This window comes from Haliaeetus albicilla, chromosome 7 (genome assembly GCF_947461875.1).
Source record: "Haliaeetus albicilla chromosome 7, bHalAlb1.1, whole genome shotgun sequence".
Classification (NCBI taxonomy): domain Eukaryota; kingdom Metazoa; phylum Chordata; class Aves; order Accipitriformes; family Accipitridae; genus Haliaeetus; species Haliaeetus albicilla.
This window is the reverse complement of record NC_091489.1, coordinates 18,705,122-18,719,959: the sequence shown is the minus strand read 5'-3', so window position 1 is coordinate 18,719,959 and position 14,838 is coordinate 18,705,122. Positions and strand designations below refer to the sequence as shown.

Sequence of the window (14,838 nt, the reverse complement as noted above, 5' to 3'; positions counted from 1 at the left end):
GGCGGTTTTACAGCCCCGCCGGCTTCCCCCGCCGGCGCCCTCCCCCGCGCCTCCCGCCGCCTGCCCTCCATTTACCCCTGCAGCCCCGGGGCCGGGGGGCGCCGGTTGCGCCGGCGTCAGACACCCACCGCCGCCGCCGCCACCGCCCCCCCCCCCGCCCCGGCTCGGCTCGGCAAAGCGCCCTCACTGCCGCGGCCCGCAGCCCTGCCCCGCGGCGCCCCGCACCCGAGCCCCGCCGCCGGCAGCCGCCCCCCGCCGGCGGCTCGGCGCGGCTGTCAGCTGGTGCCCGTGACAGGGGACGAGCGGCGGGCAGGCGGCGGGCAGGGAGAGGAGGGAGGAGGAGGAGGAGGCGGAGGGGGCTGCCCGCAGCAACCGCTGCTGCTCACCTGGGAAGTCACCGAGGAGGAAGGAGGGAAGCCCTCCCGGTGCCCTTGTTGTTGTTGTTGTTGTTGCTGATCCCGCCGGGCGCTCTTGTTGCTCCTTTGCTAAGGGCTTGCCTGGAGTGAGGTGGCTCGCGGTGCTTCTTTATATATAAAGACAGACAGATATTCCAGCGGCCAAGGGGCGCCCGCTTCACGCATTTATCTTAAGGCAGGTCATTTCTCTCCCTCTCTTTGGAAAGGATCATCACCGTCACCCTGACAGTGCCGGAGGGGCTGGTGTTGCACGGGGGAGAGAGAGGCGGAGGCCCGGGAGCCGCAGCCCGCCCTGGCCGAGGCGGGAGGGAGCGCTCCGGGCTGCAGGCGGATCTGCCGGGCTATTCCTGGCACCACTTCCCAGAACACAAGTTACAGGGCGGCGAGCGCGGAGCGAGCGCGGGGAGCGCGCCGACCGTGACGTCACCGGGTCCCCCCGCGCGCCGGCGGGGAGCGAGCGGGGCGCGACCGGCAGCGCCCGGCCGCGGGGTGATGGGCGCTGCCCGCCCGCGTGTGCGCGTCCGTGTGTGTCGGCGTGTGCCTTGTGGGGGGGGGGGTGCGAGGCGGCGGCGAGGGGAGAGGTGCGCCGTGCCGTGCAGCCGGGGAGGGGAGGGAGGAGGCAGGGCTTCGGAGGGCGAAGCCGCGGCCTCTCCCCGCCGGCGGAGATCGCCGCTCCCCCTCCCCCGCTCCGCCGAGGGAACTCCCAGGAGAGCCAGTCCCGACTCGCCGGGCGCAAGTCGCGCGTCCTCCCGGCCGGAGGATTTCCTCCGAGGACGCGGGATCCTCCTGCCCGCCCCCCCCCCCCCCGCTTCCTATTTCTCCCCTCCGCCCCCTCGCTCTTGCCTGGTCAAGATCGCGTTATCTGTCAGGGAGAACAATACGACGCCAGGGCTCCCCGCGCCGGCCGCCGTCCCCGGCTTCACAACCTGCCTGCCGGCGGCGCCCACCCGCCCGGCCTCGGCAGGCGCCGCCGGAACCGGGCACGGCTCTGCCCGCAGAGCGGGCGCCCCGGCCCTCGCTCACCACTCGGTACGCGGCCCTTTAAAAGGGGCCGCGCAGCACACCGGCACGGCGGGGCCCGCCGCCGCCCCGGAGGGCAAGGAGCCCGCCGGCGGCAGGCACGCCGAGGGCGATCCAGCCGCCCCGGGCTCTGCCGCAGACACACGCATTTATTTTAACAGCCTCTCGCCGCCAGCGCCGCGGCGAAGCGCCTTCCCCGGGGCGGCCCGTGCCACCGGGAGGACGGACGGACGGACGGTACCTCACGCCGGCTAACGGCCCCGCGGGGCTCGCGCCCCCACTTCCCCCCGCCGCCGCCGCCGCCGCCGCTCACGGGGCTGCCCGCAGCCAATCAGCGCCCGCGACGCCCGGCGGCGAGGCGGGGCCGGGCCGGGGCCGGCGGCCGAGCCGGTCTGCCGCCGCAGCCGCGGGACCCCCGCCGGCCCCGGAGCCGGCCCGCCCCCGGGGCAGGGGCGCCGCAGGGGGAATACCCGCTCGGCGGGGCGAGGCGAGGCGGTGTTCGCGCTTCCCGGGAGCGGCCCACCCCTCTCCCGCGGCTGCGGGCCGACCGCCGGCTGTCGGAGCCGTCGCTGAACCAGGACCCGGCCGGGGTCCCGCACCGGCACCCGCCCCGCGTCCTGGGGCTGACGGCGGCTTTGAGTTAGCGAAACCCGGGCGGGGTTACGGGGAACAGCATTGGTCTTCCTTACGTTTGCCACGGCCGCTCGGGGAGTGAAGTCCGGGCGGCTGGTTCCCCGGCCCGGCCGCTCCGGCAGCGCGGGGGTCCCTTCTCGGCTCCCCCCGGCTCGGCTTCGCTGTGGGACAGGGGCGGGCCGGGTTTTTAATTTTCAGAGCAACATAACTTTCTTTTGGGGAAGCCACTCAGCCGCATTTGAAGGCTGCCGTAAGGTGATTCGGAGTGATGCCAAGTCGCAGCGCTGTCACCCTGACGTGGGAAGTCAGGCTGGCACCTGAGATTATCGCCTTGATTCGCATCAGGAAAAAAATCTCAGCCTCGTGGATGAACAGGAAAGAGTGTACGCATAAATGCTGAGAGCAGTGGTTCTTACGGCAGGTGCCAGGGCAAATAAAACCATTATTTCCTAATTTTAGTAGTTAAGAATTTTAAGTCACTCCTGCAGCTTTTAGGGACGAATAACAATTGAGTGCTCGGGGTTGGCAATACAGGGGCACAGAAGCTATTAATAACTATCCTGTCATCCTAACACGGTCCTTGGCCCCTGTTGACCTTGGTGGCCTCTGAGTCAGGTTCACAGGGCTTCCTTGTGCTCAGTCCAGGGGGTGCAGGAGAATCTCGGGATTTCCTCAAGTGATATGGGTACGAGCATCTCTCGTGATCATAATTTTATGATAACCGATGACCTCTGTTACATAAAAGGCTCACTCCTGCCAGCATATTCAACACTAAAAGGACTGAACCACAAGCGACAGAGAGTTGCTTGCTCCTTGTTAAGCCTGTGAGCATGTCTGTCTGTTTTCCTGGGTTTCAGTGTAAGCGATACTTGTCGTTCCTGACACCGAGTATTGTTTGACTGGAATTATTCTGTCTAAGTAAACATACTGACCTTGGGCTTGTGATCTTTATTTGATGTCACGTCAGAATAAGTCAATGGGAGACAGGAGCACTTAGGATTTGTTTTAAATTGAGGTTTTCCCATCCTGCCGCTTTCCACAGCAACTGCGTTTACCTCTGCCCCCAAATGATGGCTGCCAGTACCTTCTTCCCCTCTGGGAAGCTGCGGACTCTGAACCAACACATTTGACGGTGTGCTGTATGCCCAGCATTGTCTGCTTCTCTCCTGCCTCTCACAAGACTTCAGAAGTTCATTTTTATTGTCACAGCGACCAGCCCACAGAACGTACTGCAACAAGGTTCAGTGTTCAAAGTAATTTTAAAGAAAGTGTTTTTTGACAATTATTCTCAAAGCAAAGTAAAAAAATGGTTTCTCCACAACACTTTTCAAAATAAAGGGTCTTTTTCCAATTATGTTGGTGATCTCAACAAGTTTTACTTTGTGTCCTTTCTCACATTCTCTTTCCCTTAGTATTGCAGCTTCTGAGCCACAGCCATTTCCTTCACTGTGGCTCCACCAGGTACACGCTGGAGTTACAAGTCTTGGGCACCTGAGTGTTCCCAGGGAGGAGACTGAAGCTACACGTGTGCTCAGAGACCTCGACTGTTGTACATGATTTGTTTGGCTCAAGCCCCGGGGGAGGTTTTGACAGGCTGCACAACTTGCAGCTTCGAAAGTCCTTAGCTTGGAGAAGACACCCCTCACCACCACCAAAAGAGGCAGGGAGGTCTTTGCATGGTTCCTTCAGCCCACTCCCCCTTTGTGCACCATTGTAGGGGAATGGGTGTAACCGAGTGCGAATTTACCTTCACCCCCGAACAATGCCCCTTTCCCCCTCCCACGGGGAGCATGAGGCAGGAGCACTGTCCCTCAGAGGGACCACAACTGGGATGCATGGGTAGTTTTCCTCACAAACTCCCACCAGTAACTCTGCAGAGAGGCAGCAGACATCTGAATCACTTTCTCTCGCCTACTTGTAACAACAAGGTAACTTAATAATGATATCCTTGCATCATACCATCCTATCATTTCCCTCCAGATTTTTTTTTTATATTTACATCCAGCATTTAATAAAACTATCACTCAAACTAAACTGAGAAGAGAACTAAGGGAGCTTTCAGGTGTGAGATTTACAACTGTTATTTAAGTACAGATTTTGCAGATTCATCAGAAAATAAGTCATTCTTGCTGCTTGGAAAGCACCTTGGCCATCACAGCTGCCGCTAGTAGCAAGTGCAATACAGAATGATAATATTCAGCAATGATGTTCACAGTTTATTAAACACTATAAATTGTTCTGAAAACTTGGTTTGATCTCAGAACACACAGAATCCATCAGTTTTGTAAACCGTACTGCTCCCAAAGTAGATAATAGAAAGCACTACATAATTTTCCTATAATAGTTCAGTTGAGTTGAAATGTTAAATAACCATTCCTAACAGAGCTAACAGTTTTAAAGCAATTCATTCATTCTTTCTTGGGGAAAAATTACTTGGTCCCTAGACCTGTACCCACAAGCTCTTTCCTATTTCATCACAAAGTTGTTACAGATACAGCCACACCAAAAGAATCCTTTATATAAAAGGATTGATACTATCTATTGATTTCAGTGTGAGTAGTGTAAAGCAAAATGGACCAAATGCATCCAATTTTCTGAAAGTCTCAGAGGGTAGGAGTGCAAATTAACATTAGTGGTGTTATTTTGCTGTTTAGCATCCTCTTTCTTAAGGTTTGATTAAGTGAGAAAATCTATGGGAAACTGGGAATGGCTTTCCTCATAAGTAAACAAATACTAATAGTTTCCTATCGGTGTTGTTTAAAACGCATCATGCTTATTTGTGTAGGAGCTTCCTTCCATTTTCCTTCACTCCTTTTTCTGACTGCTTGGACTGCAATGTCTCTTGCTGCCCTTGTCCCTTCCGCCCCCGTCACTGCCTTTTCTAATTCCCTAGTTACATTCAGTGCTCCTTCCACTTACTAGTAAAACTCTAAGATACTCAGGGCTGGCTTTCCAATGCTGGAAGGGGGCTATACTCCTTCTTCTGTCCTCCTCTTTCTCCCCTCATGAGAGAAGGGCCCTGAGCTGGGTGCTGGGGTGATGAAGGGCTGGCGAAGGTGAGAGTCCCTGCCACCATTCCCTCCCCAGGGACTCCTGGAGAGCCTGAAGGGGCTCCCCCAGCTGCTCTAGGGCTGAGAAGGACGGTGAGAAGGGGGACCGAGCTAGATCAGAAGACTTGGTGAGTCCTGAAAGAGCTGCATTTGTCTCCTGCTTTACTTTGGATGCCAAACATGCCACCAAATTAGCTTGTAGGGCAGTATTAATTTGGGTAGCTGAGGGGATTTTTATTTTGAGAGGTACCTACCCTCTACTGACCATCTCAAGCTCTTCTTCTCAGAGATAGCTAGCAGCTATGAGTTTCACATATCATTGAATCATTTAATACCATAAAATTTACTTCCAGCCACAGCAGTCCACCTTCTCATTTGTACACATTGCTTTCATTTTGCTTGAGTGCCATCTTAGGAGGAAAGAGAAAAAGACATTGCCAGTTCACCCTCCCAACACCTCTCCCTATGCGTTCCTTGAATCTGGGCTGCTGTATCTTGTTTGTCTACTCTCCTACGTAAACAAGGGTAATCTTTACTCATAGGGGAGTGTGCCCATGACTCCTCCACGGAACACAAAAAAGTCACAGTGAAGCACTTCTTTATCCACAAGAGCTTCAAGCTCATACAGGATCAAATGGTGTGAAGAAGAAAGAAGCCAAGGTGGTTAGCTTGAACAAGCCTATGTGCAAATAACTCTGGCAGAGGGCCCAAAGGAAGGGGAGCACTATTTGCCTGGTAATGAACAAATGGCTCTATTTCCTGAAGAAAAAATATTTTTCTGCTATATTGAGCTTTCCCTCAAAAAAAAAAAAAAAGTTATTTTCTCCACATAAAGTATTTCCAGATGCAGAACTAACATGCTGTGTGTATCAACAGCTTGATAATAACATGTCATCACTTGACCTTGGAAGGGGGGGGGAAATGAAAAAGGCAGAATTTTCTGAAATTATGCCCTTTCATGGGAACATTTTTTAAAGCCCGTGAATTCTGGGAAAAGATTTTTAAATAAAATTTGATTATTTTTACTCATTTCCATTTTTTCACAGCTAATTAGCAAGCTGAATAGGAAAATCTCCAATGCTGACCAGAAATGCAGACAAGTGATTATGTGCACTTCTCATGTGAGATAAATGAGCCCTGTTAAGTGCTATAGCCAGATTCTCTTTGATCATCCTTTTAAATATCAGAACCCAATTAAGGTTTTGAAAGACCCTTACTTTTAGGCATTTTGAAAAAATATTTTGCCTTGCTAACAAACGGGTCATGTTATCAGATACTGGTTATTTCTCTTTAAATAAAAAGTAATAGCTCCAATGTATTTTGTATACTGTACTTGGTTCTCTCCCCCACCTTGCCCCACTTTTTCTAGGAACAGCTGAAGTAAGAGCCTGCCAAAGATATGGCATGATTTAGCAACTTCTGAGTTATATATAACCTGAACAATTAAGTGACTTAATTTTCTAAAAGCTTACCTATTTATATTCCCATTAGACCTGATAGCCTTTCGTTTAGCATTCTTCTCAAATAGGCAACTTTCAATTTTGCATCATCTTCCAATTCAAAGAAACTTCGAGTGCTTCATGTGTAGAGAATCTCGTGTGGGGGCTGGAGAGAGACAGAGGGGCAGACCACTCTTAGTAGTGAGTAGTGACAACTTGTAAACAGAGTAAAGGAGAATATCTTGGCATCTCAAAATGGCAGAGGGCACTTTGGATAAGAAAAATGACACTAACTTGCAGCTACCTAGAATTTGGCTGTGTTATCCTAACTCCTTTACTCTTCTGGCACATGTCATGGGAACCTTCCTAACCACATTGGTTGCCCTCCTGGTTTTACATCTCGGGAATCTTCCCACAGGCCGTGCCTCGAGCATCCTGCAAATATCTTCCTTCACAACTGATTCAGAGGGAAGTGTGCCACCTACTGAAGGACCCCAGCCACTTTCTATACGTCTTGGACTTTCTTAAGTTCTTTCCAATTCCTGAACTTTCCAGGCCTTCACAGTACTGATTTAAATTAGAAATTAGTCTTTGGCCTATGAAAGTTTGTAAACTCAGCAATTGGAAGGTCACAAAGATGGACATGAGCAAATGCAATCCAGGCTAGTTCCGTCTAATGCATGTGTAAGCAGAGTAATTTGAGACAAAAATAAATCCTCTGTCTGAAAGCAAGTACAAGTGTTACCACTACATCGTCACTTTTGCCAGAAGTGGGATAAATATCAAGAATTATCTCTACAACTGTAAGAAAAGATTAGATTTAGGGATAATCAGTACAACACATGGATGTGTTGGCAATACTGACATACACTGTATTTGCCGTTTAGATATTAGTTAGGCTTTTTAACAAATGAGTGAACAACTTCCTTTACTGCCAGATAGTAGTTACCTTTGATGATAGTGCACTTTCTTCAGTTAATCATTCAGTTGAACAAGCTCAAAGGAAACTTTACACAGTTGTTGTCATGACTTGTTTGACACACCTAGAGAGTGGCCTTTGGTTACCTATGTTTCATGCCACTGAGTTATTCATGCATAGCAATGCATCATTCTTGCTATCAAAAAAGTTGAAACAGATGTCAGTGTTGTTTCAACTGTTGTAATAGTGGATCATAAATAAGTATTTTAACACGACCAATTGCTTTCATTAAAATCTGTGGAACTGGGTAACTGGAAAACGTTCAGTTTTGAGGTTCATCAGAGCCTTCCACTTTGGAATCAGCAATTTAAATTCTGCTCATGTACTTTTACAGTAGATAATCAAAACATCTAAAATTGTAATTCACTGAAATTAACAGATAATATATGTCTTTAAAGCTTATCACACTTCTGTATTGGACTTATTTGTTCCTAAGAAATATTTTTCTCAAAAATTCTCGTGAAGAATTTCATCAAAACTTCAGCTGGAAAGTAAAGAAATAATATGTTTTAGAATAAACATCTGAATGTATTTACTGTTTAAAAATGTGCATAATAAAAGTTTGAAGTGTTTCAACCAGTTTTGTCACAGTCTTAACAAACCTGTCATACAGTACATTAAAATCTCAGTAATACCTGAAACTGTGCCATTCAAGGTTTCACATATGTAAGAGATAGATAGAAAGCAAAGAAAATGTATTGTTAGTAAGCACAAAACAGGGAGACATCTAACTCTAGACTCAACATCACAGTCACAGGGTCTATACTAGCTATCACAGAGCAAAAAAAGGTCTGGAAGTCATTGCAGGCTGTTCTGTAAAACTATCAGCTCCATGTTCAGTGGTGGCCAAGAAGGCAGCGCAATTATTGGGACTTATCCAGAAATGAAAGGGATAAAAAGACTATAGAGCTGTATAGGTCTAGGGTGGCACACACAAAATGACCACTTCTGGTCATTTTCTGCCCACTGTGCTTTGAGTGGGACCACTCAGCTGACTAAATCCTCGGGCAGGCAGGGCACAAGGGTGAGCCAGAAGTGAATGCTCACTTTGATATAATCAAAATCTAAAAAATAGTAGGGTGCTGTCCCTCATTCCCTCCCTCCCTCTCTCTCTCCCTCCCTCCAAGAAAACTACCAGGTTTAGCAGATTTAAAACAAGCAAAAAGAACTACTTCTTGACACAGCACATGGTTAAAGCGTGGACCTGGGGCAGAAGAATGCTCTGGGGTGCCAAAGTATGAATGTCTTCAAAACAAGATTTGCCTCATTAGCTGTGAGATAGTCCATTATCAGCTATTAAAACAAAGGCCCACATGTATGCAGATGCTCAGGGGGTCAGTCCCTAAACCACTCGCTGACTGGCAGAAGTGGGTGTATCATGGAAAAGGTATAGGAGACAAAAAGAGGAAATTCTTTCCCTAAGCAATGTAACTGGCCGCACTTTGAGGACAATAAATTACACGGAACTTTCATTTGGCTGCAGAAGTGGCAGGTCTTACCTTCCTACCAATTTATGGGGGTTTTTTTCAGTCACAATTAGCCTCTTTTTCTGCAAATGTGTGACTACTTTTGGGCTTCTTCATGATTTTCAGTTTCAAAGATTATATAGAGAAGCATTCATTGAAAATTTCAGTTCATCCTTCAGCTGTTTTCCTTCTTCATAATGAAAGAGACATTGCAGAGCATGTTATATTTTCTGCTTTGAAAACAGAAATGCATTAAAAGATCTCCAGCAGGATACTGATTTGTCATGATGTAACCAATTCTAATAGCTAAAAGATCAATATAAACTCTATTTTCTGAAGACCACAAGTTTATAAATGTGAAATACCCAGACAACAAACTTTGTATTAACTGATTTTTTAAAACTTCTAATATTTTTGAGCCATTGTCAGCCCAATTGGGTGTTCAGCATATGTTTTGCATTTCAGAATCCATATACCATTCATCTGTAATAAAGACATACAAAAGGGATGTGAGTCATTAGTCATATTCAGGAAACATGTTTCTGAAAAATTAATACATGACCAGTTGCCAGTAAGTAGCAATCTGCTACCTATACTAAAGAAGTACGTTATAAAGCTACATATTTTAATGATAGTCTTTAAATGTTACAATTGTAAACTGTAATGGAAACAACATTTCTCTAATGGAATATTTAATATCACTTAAGACCCACTAAGGACTGCACAATGAATCTTACATCAATGGGAGCTGGGTAAAATTGCATAGAGTCAGTACAGTACAGCCAAGTCTGAAGTCAAGTTGGTATGTAAAGGTATACTTACTGTTAAGTGCAGGAATAAACCTAGTGATTTCAGTGGTGTCCTCTTGGGATTGAAGTTAAACAAATGCTTAAGTGTCCTAGACTTTACAATCCTGTGGCCTCCATCTTTCTCACAGACAGTGACATTTCTTATACACCTCTAGGAGGAGAAGTACGATTTAGCCCAAATGAGTATGCTAACAATGCACTTTCCCTTCTCCAGTGACTGTTAGTATGCATGTACATGGTTTTCTTACTTATTGAGAATGATTTCATTTTTCATGTGGGTGGACACTACTAAATTCAAACAGGTTGCATTCGTTCGATGTTGGTTGTTAACAACTGTAGTTGTGGTCTCAGTACAATTATGAGGAATCACTGGAGATGGGGGGGGAGGGGGAAGAGGTAGATTGTCTTTTTGGCCAATAAGGACATTGACAGACCACTTAAAAAGCATCTTTACCCCAAAGCTAGAAATTGAAATTGCCAGTTTATTAACAATGTTTTGCCAAGGAACTAGCAAGAAGCCTGTTCAGCTGGGGAAAGTCAGTTGGTAGACACCAACATGTATAAATTGAGATTTACTCCTGGGCTTACAGCATGGTCATCAGCGTTCCTGGCCCGAGGTCCCTGGACTGTAGAAAAGAGCAAATTAAAAGTTCTGTGGCATCTTCTTTTAAACTGTAATTATATTTCAACAATCCTGAAATTTTTGAAACTACGGAAAAGTTGGCAGCAGCTAACCCTGTGTGCTGTGAGCAATGGGCACAGAAGCCTCACTCACAGCCATATAATAAATTAAAGGCCACCTTTTTGTGTCATTTTCTCTGCCCTGGGTAGGTGTAAAGGTCTGTTAAATAGTTCAGGCAAAATGCTTTTCTTTCAAAAAATCAAAATTGCGTCTTTGGTTTCAGACCAAAAACCAAAATATGGCTGAAGACAGTTGATGACTGTAGGCAACAGATGTTCCTGAAGTGTAAATTAACATAGGCTTTGGTCAAAAGAATAAAATGTAAAAAATATTCTAGCAGCAAGATACAGTAAGAAAGTGGGAGATGTTGTGGGGGAAAAAAATCACTGAATCCATGAGGTCAGATATAGCTTCAGATGAATTAAAAGAAATGAGTAGAATAGTCTGTTAAGGGAGATAATACACAGATCAAAATAGGTGGCTGTGTTGACAGTAAACCAGCCTGACAGATTTGCTAGTCCTCTTCAATGCTAGTCATCCATTATCATCCCAACAGGACTTCAGAGACTGCATAGACAACGCCCATTTAGTTGAATATAACATGACATTGCCTGCATATTCGGTACCATTCAAGATACCACAACTGAAGAACATTTGTGGAAAGCCTAACAAACATCTAAGTCCCAAGAAAACAGAAAGTTTCAAGTTTGGCTTCAGTGAAGTGCTGTTAGCGCAATCAAGAATAAAACCTTCTTCTGATTAAAGAAGTAGTTGGACCAACAAATTAGGTAGCTGGGGACCTAAACTTGTCTACAGTTTGGGATCTTTAATTATGCTGCCTCAAGCTGACTTACAGTGTAGTATTTCCAAGCTTTTTATTTCCATTATCTGCCTCTCCAAGGCCACAGGAAACAGTGCAGCAATTAGAAATGGCGCAGAAGTGGATTTTCCTTCCATACCATAGGTTCTGATGCCAGAATAGACTGGTATGGAAATCTGAATCCAAACTCATTTAAAGATATCTGGACTTTTAAATTTGGTTCTTATTACTTTTCAACCAGACTCATACAACATGGAAGACAACAAAGCTATAGCTGTGCTAATCAAGGAACCAGCCTAGGGCCTGTTCTCTGTCCCTGAGGACTTCTATCTTTAATGCCTTGCATCTTTAATGCCTTCCCAAAATAGAGCGGCATCACACACACACACACACACACACACACACACACAACCTGGCAGGAACAGCCCTGAGCCCATGCTATTCCCCAGGCTGTGCTCAGGTGTATCTGGCAGACTGCTCTTTGGCACAAGCCAAAACCCTGCCAGGAAACATGTTCACCGCTGAGCAACAGGCTAACAAACAGAGGGCTAAAACCATGCCCTGGCCCTCTGTTACACACCGAGACAGAGGTAGCCTAAGAGAATGAAAACATGCACAATTGGAAAGTCAAGGGATAGCTGGCAATATGCAAAGAGGGAAATGAAGTGCATATTGGCAGGGAGTGAAAAAATAAAGTTATGCTGGATGGGAAGAGAAGGAATACTGAGAAGGAAATCATCTCAATTCAGGAAGCACTTAATAATGTGGTTTAAGTTAAAGCATATGCTTCAATATTTTCTTACCAACAGTCCGTGTGCCTCAGGTTAGGCACATATTTGTACAGCTTGCTGAGCTGGGGCACTGCAGTGAAGTTTTACAAGCTGCTGAAAGTGATATAAGTCCATGGTGTCACTGAGGGAGATGAGCTTCCCCTTCCCGATGTCCCTAGCCCTGTTGTTCCACCACCTCTTCTCTGCTGGCATTAGTATTTGTGCAAGCTGCACTGTCAGCAGCACCAGCAAAGCACTTGCAATGGGGGCTGGAGGATGTGGGCAGGAGATGCAAGGGCAAAATTGGCTTTTTCAGTGTCTTCAACTGAGCTGGACACAAGCTGAAGACACTTGGCAAACCGCACTCCGTGTGTCCTCAGCCACACCACTCCTTCTTTAGCAAAGCTAAACAGAGATTTCAAACTTACCTTGGATGGGCTGCCTGAGCCTTCACAATCTTTTTCTGAAGTAGTTAAATAAGCACCATATCTCTCTGCAGACATGGTGTAAGAAACGGATCCATCTACGTGACTGGAAATAAATAAAAAAATATTAATTTGCATTTTCAGAACAAACATTTCTAAAAATTGTGGATTTTTTTTTCCTGAAGAAGTGCCTGACAGATGGTTTGAGTGAGGAGTGGTGAGGCACTCGAACAGTACCAATTTCCTAGTGTTCTGTCGGCTATTTACAGTTTCTGTTGCACACATTAAACATTGAGAGCACTTCTCCTTCATAAACTTCAACTTCACCTTTTAATGTATAAGACAAAAACCTTTCAGATGTCCCATATTGATACCACTGTAATGATATTGCTTAAATTATTGGTCTCCGTCATTCAACGTACAGTGCATATATAGGCTAGTTCATTAGCCAGGAAGAGATAATAAAATAGCTCTAACCATTTAAAACCTATTAATCTGGATAGCACCATTAGGGTAAGCAATACTTTATTATTACCAAATTAAATCCATTATAAGTATCCTGAGTATCCAATCAGGTTAGTAATAAACTGGCTAAAGCTATCTACATGAATGACTGTACTGCTTGATGAAATGCGTTTTGTATTGGTATACATTAATCTGACTTTTAGTGTGCTGTACTGTTATTTATAACTCTGATAAACTGACTTTTATAACATGTAAACCAGCTAAACATTTTATGAAAGAATAGAATGTTTTCATAGGTTCTATGATAGATTTTTTTTTTTCTCTTTAGGGGCTGTAAGATACTTTCTAACAAATCACAGTTCCATCACTCAGATAATCCTTGATCACTGTGAAACTTAACTACATATTTTTGCCTTCAGATTTTATAAGACTTAGATTAAAGAGAACAGCAATGAAGACCAAGCATAAAATATTTGAAAAAATAGGATGCTAAATGGATATTCCAGATGACAAGACTATCATGTGTCATTGTTCTCACAGAGTCAGAGCCCTGCTAGCACTGACTGAACATGGGTGTCCTAGTCTCTTGGGACAGACTGAGATTCAGACTGCTCCTCAAAAAAGGCTTTAGATATTTAGAAGGGACAGAACAAAGTCAAAGATTTACTAAGGAGAATTTTAAGAAGAAAGGTAGGGTTTTTAACTATTTAACAGAAACATGTATTTTTACCTTTCTAAGGACACAGATACATTTTTTTTTTATCAGTTGACTACTTTAAAAGCCTGCTATTTCTTCTAAGTGCTACATATGCCAAGTATTGTATATATGTAATGCATGGTAAAATGTAGGATTCCGTTAAAAGTCAACTCTAGGCTCCCCCAAAGATGGTGCTAGTGGAGGCTGCCTCTTTATTGTGGCTACTCTTGCTGTAGTGTGTGATTGCCTCTAAAAAGATTATTCTCCCAAGCCTTCTGTATAAGCAAGAAAATAGGCCTTTTCTACAGATGGAAGCTGAAGCTAAAAGATTATGACTTCACTTGTGCTGACAGGCAAGAAAATCAGGAGAAGCAGACCTCCCTGGTGCTTTCTGTGACCTTTCTTACAGAATAGCTGCACTGTCTTCCTTTTTGGTGCATTTCCACCACACGTTTTGATGGGGTTTGTATATAGGATAGGACGGCAAGTGGAATCAAGAACTTGATTCTATTTATCAGAAGTCAGATATCAAAAAATTGCTGTCGTTGTCAGCAATTGCCTCCCATATATATATAAAATTATTTCCCAGTGCTTTTCCTAGGGTAGTAGAGCTACGCTTTCACAGGGGAAAAAGATGGGATATGCTGCTTGAATCCCAGAGAGGGGAGATTTCTATCACTGCCCTGGACTTTCCTCATGCCATTGGGGAAGAATGTGGTAGGATCAGCATCAAGTTTAACTGGCCGCCAGTCTCAGTCCGGTATCTTACTCCATAGGTGGAATTACAGGCAAGGAACCAGAACAAATACCCAAGGCCCCAGGACATCAGGAATCCACTGCAATAATCTAAGTCATGGCACCGATGGGCTGACATGGGAAGGAAGGGGCTGAGCTGCTTTCATTTGCCAACCGCTCTCATTTTTCTGGTATCAGCCGCATCTTGGTACTCAGTGCAAGTTTTTTCTTAAGGCTGTTGTGATTTTCCGCTAAGTGAGAGGATATATCACTGGGTCCTTTCCGATAAAGTGACAGGGTAATAACTTATATACATGAATCAGATTAGTTGACAGTAAAGATATATGGGGTGTGTAGTTTGGAGGACATAAATAGTTGTTGCTGTTGTTCAGCCTGAAATAACTTTGCTCTCCTGAATGCAATATGAAAACT

The 14,838-nt window shown here is 45.8% G+C and overlaps 1 protein-coding gene across 4 annotated transcripts in view; it reads right to left on the bottom strand.

The window, feature by feature from the left end:
- Positions 1-945, bottom strand: part of HIVEP2 (HIVEP zinc finger 2) — a 140,699-nt gene extending 139,754 nt beyond the window's left edge. For all 4 annotated transcript variants that reach the window (XM_069787152.1, XM_069787155.1, XM_069787151.1 and 1 more), the window contains exon 1: positions 387-945. The gene's annotated coding sequence lies outside the window, so the exon portion shown is untranslated. The remainder of the gene's footprint in view (positions 1-386) is intronic.
- Between the last annotated feature and the right edge of the window lie 13,893 nt (positions 946-14,838).